Consider the following 7,851-nt stretch of genomic DNA (forward strand, 5'->3'; position numbering starts at 1 on the left):
AAAAAAAAAAAAAGAAAGATGAAACCCTAAACCCCAAACTGTAAACCTGAAACTATAAACACTAAAGGCTAAACCTAAACCCTAATTCCTAAACCCAAAACCAAAACCCTGAACCCTAAACCCCAAACCCTAAACCCTAAAACCTAAACCCTAAACCCTAAACCCTAAATACTAAACCCTAAACCTAAAAGCCTGAACTCTAAACCCAAAACCCTAAACCCTAATCCCAAACCAAAAACTGTAAACCCAAACCCCTAAATGTAAACCCTAAACACTACACCCTAAATCCAAAACCCTAAACCCAAAACCATAAACAATAAACCCTAAACCCTAAATCCAAAAACCTAAACCCTAAACCCTAATCCCTAAACCGTAAACCTAAAACCCTAAATCCGAAACCCTAAACCCTACACACAAAACACTAAACCATAAACCCTAAACCCTACACATTAAACCCTACGCAGTAAACCTAAACTTTACAAATTAAACCCTAAACCCCAAACCCCAAACCCCAAACCCCAAACCTCAAAACCCTAAACCCTAAACTCTAAACCCTAAACCAACAAAATCAAACCTTAAACCCTAACCCAAATCCCTAAACCCTAAACCAAAAACCCTAAACCCTAAAACCCAAAACCCTAATACTTATAGCATGAAGCCTTTACCCTGAACTCCAAACCCCAAATAGTAAACACAAAACACGAAACCCTAAACCCTCAACCCTCAACCCTCAACCCCAAACCGTAATCCCTACACCATTAACCCTAAACCCAAAATCCAAAGCCTAACTCCCTAAACCATTAACCATAAACCCTAAACTCCAAATCCTAAAGCACTACACATTAATCCCTAAACCCTAAGCAATAAATCCTAAACACAAAACCCAAAACCCAAAACCCAAAGCCTAACTCCCTAAACCATTAACAATAAACCCTAAACTCCAAATCCTAAAGCACTACACATTAATCCCTAAACCCTAAGCAATAAATCCTAAACACAAAACCCAAAACCCTAAACCCATGACCCTAAAAACTAAACCATAAATCCTAAAGCCCAAACCTTAAACCCTAAACCCTAGATCCTAAAACCCAAACCCTAAACCTTAAACCCTAAACCCTAAACCATAAACCCTAAACCCTAAAACTTACACCATAAACCATAAACTCCAAACCCAAAAACCCTAAACCCTAAACCTAAACCCGAAACCAAAAGCCCAAGACCATTAACCCAAAACTATAAAACCTAAACCCTAAAACCAAAACCCTAAACCCTAAACCCTAATACCGAATCCGTAATCCCTAAACCAAAAACCATAAATCCTAAACCCTACGGACTAAACTATAAACCCTATACTCCAAACACTAAACCCGAAACCCTAAACCCAACAGCCAAAACCCCGAATCATAAGCTGTAAACCCTAAATGCTGAGCCCCAAAGTCTAAACACAAAACCCCAAATCCTAAACCTGAAACAATAGACACTAAACCCTAAATCCTAAACCCTAATCCCTTAACCATAAACCCTAAACCCTAAACTTAAAACCCTAAAATCCAAACCCTAAAACCTCAAACCCTAAACCCTAGACCCAAAACCCAAAACACCAAGTCCTAAACCATAAACCCTAAATCCTAAACCACAAACCCTAAACCCAAGACCCAAAAACCTAAGCCAAAAACCATAAACCCTAAACTGTAAACCCTATACCCAAAACCTTAAACCCAAAACACTAAACCTAAAACCATTATCCCTACAACCTAAACCCTAAACCCTAAACCAAAATCCTTAAACTCCAAACCCTAAAACCTCAAACCGTAGACCCAAAACCCAAAACCCCAAGTCCTAAACCATAAACCATAAATCCTAAACCCAAAACCTAAACCCAAGACCCAAAATCCTAAACTCTAAACCATAAACCCAAAAACCTAAACCCTAAACCCTAATCCCTAAACCGTAAACCTAAAACCCTAAATCCTAAACCCTAAACACTACACACAAAACACTAAACCATAAACCCTAAACCCTACACATTAAACCCTAAACACTAAACCTAAACCTTACAAATTAAACCCTAAACCCCAAACCCCAAAACCCTAAACCCTAAACTCTAAACCCTAAACCGACAAAAACAAACCTTAAACCCTAACCCAAATCCCTAAACCCAAAACCAAAAACCCTAAACCCTAAACCCAAAACCTTAACACTTGTAGCATGAAGCCTCTACCCTAAACTCTAAACCCTAAAGCCATAATCCTAAATCCCAAACCCCAAACAGTAAACACAAAACACTAAACCATAGACCCAAAACCCTCAACCCTCAACCCCATACCGTAATCCCGACACCATTAACCCCAAACCAAAAATCCAAAGCCTAACTCCCTAAACCATCAACCATAAACCCTAAACTCCAAATCCTAAAACCATACACACTAATCCCTAAACCCTAAGCAATAAATCCTAAACACAAAACCCAAAACCCTAAACCCAAGACCCTAAAAACTAAACCATAAATCTTAAAGCGCAAACCTTAAACCCTAAGCCCTAGATCCTAAAACCCAAACCCTAAACCCTAAACCCTAAACCCTAAACCCCTAAACCCTAAAACATACACCATAAACTGTAAACCCCAAAACCTAAAACCCTAAACCCTAAACCTAAACCCAAAACCAAAAGCCCAAGACTATTAACTCAAAACTATAAACCGTAAACTCTAAAACCTAAACTCTAAACCCTAAACCCTAAACCCTAAACCCTAATACCGAATCCATAATCCCTAAACCAAAAACCATAAATCCTAAACCCTACAGACTAAACTATAAACCCTATACTCCAAACACTTAACCCCAAACCCAACAGCCAAAACCCCAAATCCTAAACCGTAAGCCCTAAAGGCTGAGCCACAAAGTCTAAACACAAAACCGAAAATCCTAAACCTGAAACAATAGACACTAAACCCTAAAACCTAAACCCTAATCCCTTAACCCTAAACCCTAAACCCAAAACCCAAAACCTAAAACCCTAAACTCCAAACCCTTAAACCTCAAACCCTAAACCCTATACCCAAAACCCAAAACACCAAGTCCTAAACCATAAACCCTAAATCCTAAGCCACAAACCCTAAACCCAAGACCCAAAATCCAAAGCCTAAAACCATAAACCCTAAACGTTAAACCCTAAACCCAAAACCTTAAACCCTAAACACTAAACTCTAAACCTAAAACCATAAACCCTACAACCTAAACCCTAAACCGTAAATGCTAAACCAAAACCTTAAACTCCAAACCCTAAAACCTCAAACCGTAGACCCAAAACCCCAAGTCCTAAACCATAAACCATAAATCCTAAACCCCAAACCCTAGACCCAAGACCCAAAATTCTAAACATTAAACCATAAACCCTAAACCCTAAACCCTAAACCATAAACCCAAAAACTTAAACCCTAAACACTAAACCCTAAACCTAAAACCATAAACCCTACAACCTAAACCCTAAACCCTAAACCCCAAACACTAAGACCTAATCCCCAAACTCAAAACTGAAAACCATAAACCGAAAACCATAAAACGTAAACCCAAATCCCTTAACCCCAAGTCTAAGACCCTAAACCTTAATTTGTTAACCTAAACCCAACACACTTAACCGAAAACCTCAAAGTCTAAAGCCTCTAACCTAAAATCGAAACACTAAACCCTAAACCATAAACAGTAAACCTTAAACCGTAAACCCTCAACACCAAAGCCCTAAACCGTAAACCCTAAACACTAAACCCTAAATCCTGAAACCTAAACCATTAGCCCTAAACCCTAAACCCTGAGCCCAAATCCCTAAAAATTAAACCTTAAACAACAAAACCTCAACCCGCACCCTAAACCCTAAATCCTGAAACCTAAACCGCCCTAAACCCTAAACCCTGAGCCCAAATCCCTAAAAATTAAACCTTAAACAATAAAACCTCAACCCGCATCCTAAACCCTAAATCCTAAAGCCAAAATCCTAAGCTCAAAACCATAAACACTACACCCTAAATCCAAAACCCTAAACCCAAACCCTAAAACCTAAACCCTAAACCCTAGATCCTAATACCTAATCCATAATCCCTAAACCTAAAACCCTAAACCCTAAACCCTATAGACTAAGCTATAAACCCTATGCACTAAACGCTAAACCCTAAACCCTATAGCCAAAACCCCAAATACTAAACCAAAACCCTAAATCCTGATCCCCAAACTCTAAACACTAAACCCCAAATCCTAAACCCTAAACACCAAACCCAAAATCGTAGACACTAAATGCTAAAACCTACCTTAATCCCTTAACCCTAAACCCTAAACCCTAAACCGTAAACCCTAAACCAAAAACCCAAAACCCCAAACCCTAAAACCTCAAACCCTAAACCCAAAACCCCGAGTCCTAAACCATAAACCCTAAACCCTAAATCCTAAGCCCTAAACCCTAAATCATAAACCCTAAACCCCAAACCCTAAAACCCTAAACACTAAACCCTAAACCAAAAAACATAAATCCTACAACCCAAACGCTAAACCCTAAACCCCAAACCCTAAACCCTAACCCCTAAACTCAAAACCCCAAACCCTAAAACCTCAAACCCTAAACCCAAAACCCCGAGTCCTAAACCATAAACCCTAAACCCTAAACCCCAAACCTTAAACCCTAGACCCTAAATCCTAAACCGTAAACCCTAAATCATAAACCATAAACCCCAAACCCTAAAACCCTAAACACTAAACCCTAAACCAAAAAACATAAATCCTACAACCCAAACGCTAAACCCTAAACCCCAAACCCTAAACCCTAACCCCTAAACTCAAAACCCGAAACCATAAACAAAAAATAATAAAACGTATACCCTAATCCTTTAACCCTAAGCCTAGAACCCTTAACCTAAACCCTAAACAGTAAAACCAAAACCTTAAAGCCTAAAGCCTCTACCCTAAAATCAAAACACTAAACCCTTAACCCTAAACCCTAAACCTAGGGTTTAGGGTTTAGGGTTAAGTTTTTGGCTTTACGGTTTATGGTTGTGTTTAAGGTTTCAGGTATTGAGTTTAGGGAATAGGGTTTATGGTTTGGGGTATAGGGTTTGGTTTAGGTTGTAGGGTTTATTGTTTTATGTTTAGGGTTTAATGTGTATGGTTTTAGGGTTTAGAGTTTTTGGTTTAGGGTTTAGGATTTAGTGTCGAGGGTTTAGGGTTTTGGGTTCCGAATTTAAGGTTTATGGTTTAGGACATGGGGTTTAGGGTCTAGATTTTAGGGTTTAGGAGTTTTGGGTTTGGGATTTAGGGTATATGGTTTCGGGTTTAGGGTTTTGGGGTAAGGCATTAGGGTTAAGGTTTTAGGGTTTAGTGTTTATGGTTTCGGGTTTGGAGTTTCGAGTATATGGTTTAGCGTTTAGGATTTTTGGGTTCAGAGTTTAGGGTATATGGTTTCAAGTTAGGGTTTTGGGTTAAGGGATTTGGATTTACGTTTTTGGGTTTAGTGTTTACGGTTTTGGGTTTGGTGTTTAGGGTATATGGTTTAGGGTTTAGGATTTTTGGGTTTGGGGTTTAGGGTATATGGTTTCGGGTTTAGAGTTTTGGGTTAAGGGATTAGGGTTTAGGTTTTAGGGTTTAGTGTTTACGATTTAGGGTTTTGGGTTTGGAGTATGGGGATCGGGATTTAGGAATTATGGTTTAGGATTTGGGGATTTGGCTTTAGGGTGTAAGGTTTAGGGTTTAGTGCATAGGGTTTATTGTTTAGTCTTTATGGTTTAGGGTTTTAGGTTTAGAGATTAAGGATTAGGGATTAGGGTTTAGGGTTTAAGGTTTAGGTTTGAGGGTTTAGGGTTTAGGGTTCATGGTTTAGGGTTTAGATTTAGGGTTTAGGGTTTAGGGTATTAGGGTTTGAGGTTTAGGGTTTATTGTTTATGGTTTAGGGTTTAGGGTTTCTGGTTGAGGGTTTAGGGTTATGGGTTTAGGACCTAATGTTTATGGTTTAGGGCTTGGGGTTAGGATTTAGGGTTTAGCATTTGGGTTTAGGGTTTAGGGTTTTGGGTTTATGATTTAGGGTTGAGTGCTTAGGGTTTAGGGTTTAGTGTGTATGGTATTAGGGTTTGGGGTTTAGGGTTTATGGGCAATGATTATGGAATTAGGCTTTGGGATTTGGGTTTATGGTTAATGGTGGCGGGTTTTTCGTTTAAGGTTTTGTGTTTAGTGATTAGAGTTTACAGTTTAAATTTTAGGGTTTAGGGTTTAGTTTTTTTGCTTTAGGGTTTAGAGTTTAGGGTTAAGGGTTTAGGGTTTAGGGTTTAGGGCTTGCAATATAGTATATAGGGTTTAACGTGTAGGTTTAGGGTTTACGGTTTAGTGTTTAGTGTGTACGGTTTACAGTTTAGGTTTAGGGTTTAGGGTTTAGTGTTTAGTGTGTACGGTTTAGGGTTTGGGGTTTAGGGTTTAGGGTTTAGGGTTTAGGGTTTAGGTTTTAGGGTTTTAAGTTCATTAGGTAGGGATTAGGGTTTATGGTTTAGGGTATATCGTTTTTGTTTTGGGTTTAGGGCTTTGGATTGGGGCCGTAGTGTTTGGGGTTCAGTCTTTAGGGTTTACGGTTTAGGGTTTATAGTTTAGGCTTTTAAGGTTAGGGTTAAGTATTTATGGTTTAAGGTTTAGGCTTTAGGGTTTAGGGTTTTAGGTTTTGGGTTTAGGTTTTAGGGTTTAGTGTTTATGGTTTCTGGTTCAGAGTTTAGTGTTTGGGGTATCTGGTTTCATGGTAGGTGGGGAGGGAAGTAGGTAATAGCGTGGAGGTTTGAACCTCAGACTCGCTGGTGAGCATATTTTTAGGGTTTATGGTTTATGGTTTAAGGTTTAGGGTTTCTGGTTTAGGGTTGTGGGTTTGAGGTTTAGGAACTGGAGTTTAGGGTTTAGGGTTTAATGTTTAGTGCTTAGGGTTTAGGGTTTAGTTTGTACGGTTTTAGGGATTGGGGTTTAGGTTTATGGTTTATTGTTTAGGGATTTGGGCTTTGGGTTTTGGGTTTAGGATTAATGGTGTTGGGTTTATGGTTTTAGGTTTAGGGTTGTGGGTTTGGTGTTTAGGGTTTACGGTTTGGGGGTTTGGGGTTTGGGGTTTGGGGTTTGGGGTTTGGGGTTTGCGGTTTAGGGTTAAGGTTTTAGGGTTTAGAGATAAGGGTAGAGGCCTCCAGCTTTAAGGTTTAGGGTTTTCGGTTTATAATTAGGGTTTAAGGTTTAGGGTTTAAGGAATCCTAAAGTCAAAAACCTAAACCTGAAACCCTATGCACTACACCCTAAATCCAAAACCGTAAACCAAAACCCTAAGCCGTAAACCCTAAACCCTAAACCCTAAACCCTATACCCACCCTACAACCAAAACCCCAAATCCTAAACCATACACGCTAAATCCTGATCCCCGAATTCTAAAGACTAAACCCCAAATCCCAAACCCTAAACACCAAACCCCAAACCCTGAACACCAAACCCAAAAACCTCAAACCCTAAACCCTAGCCCCAAAACCCAGACCCCAAGTCCTAAACTATAAACCCTAAATCGTAAACCACAAAACCTAAACCCTAGAACCTAAATCCTAAACCATAAACCATAAAAGCTAAAACCTAAACTATAAACCCTAAACCCCAAACCCTAAAACTGTAAACACTAAACCCCAAACCTAAAATCAAAAACCCTACAACCAAAACTCTAAACCCTAAACCCCAAACCCTAAACCTTAATCCTAAAACTCAAAACCCGAAACCATAAATAGAAAACCATAAATGTAAACCCTAATCCCTTAATCCTAAGCCTAAAACCCTAAACCCTAAACCCTTATCCCTTAACCTAAACCCTAAA

This window comes from Macadamia integrifolia, unplaced genomic scaffold (genome assembly GCF_013358625.1).
Source record: "Macadamia integrifolia cultivar HAES 741 unplaced genomic scaffold, SCU_Mint_v3 scaffold1176, whole genome shotgun sequence".
NCBI lineage: Eukaryota > Viridiplantae > Streptophyta > Magnoliopsida > Proteales > Proteaceae > Macadamia > Macadamia integrifolia.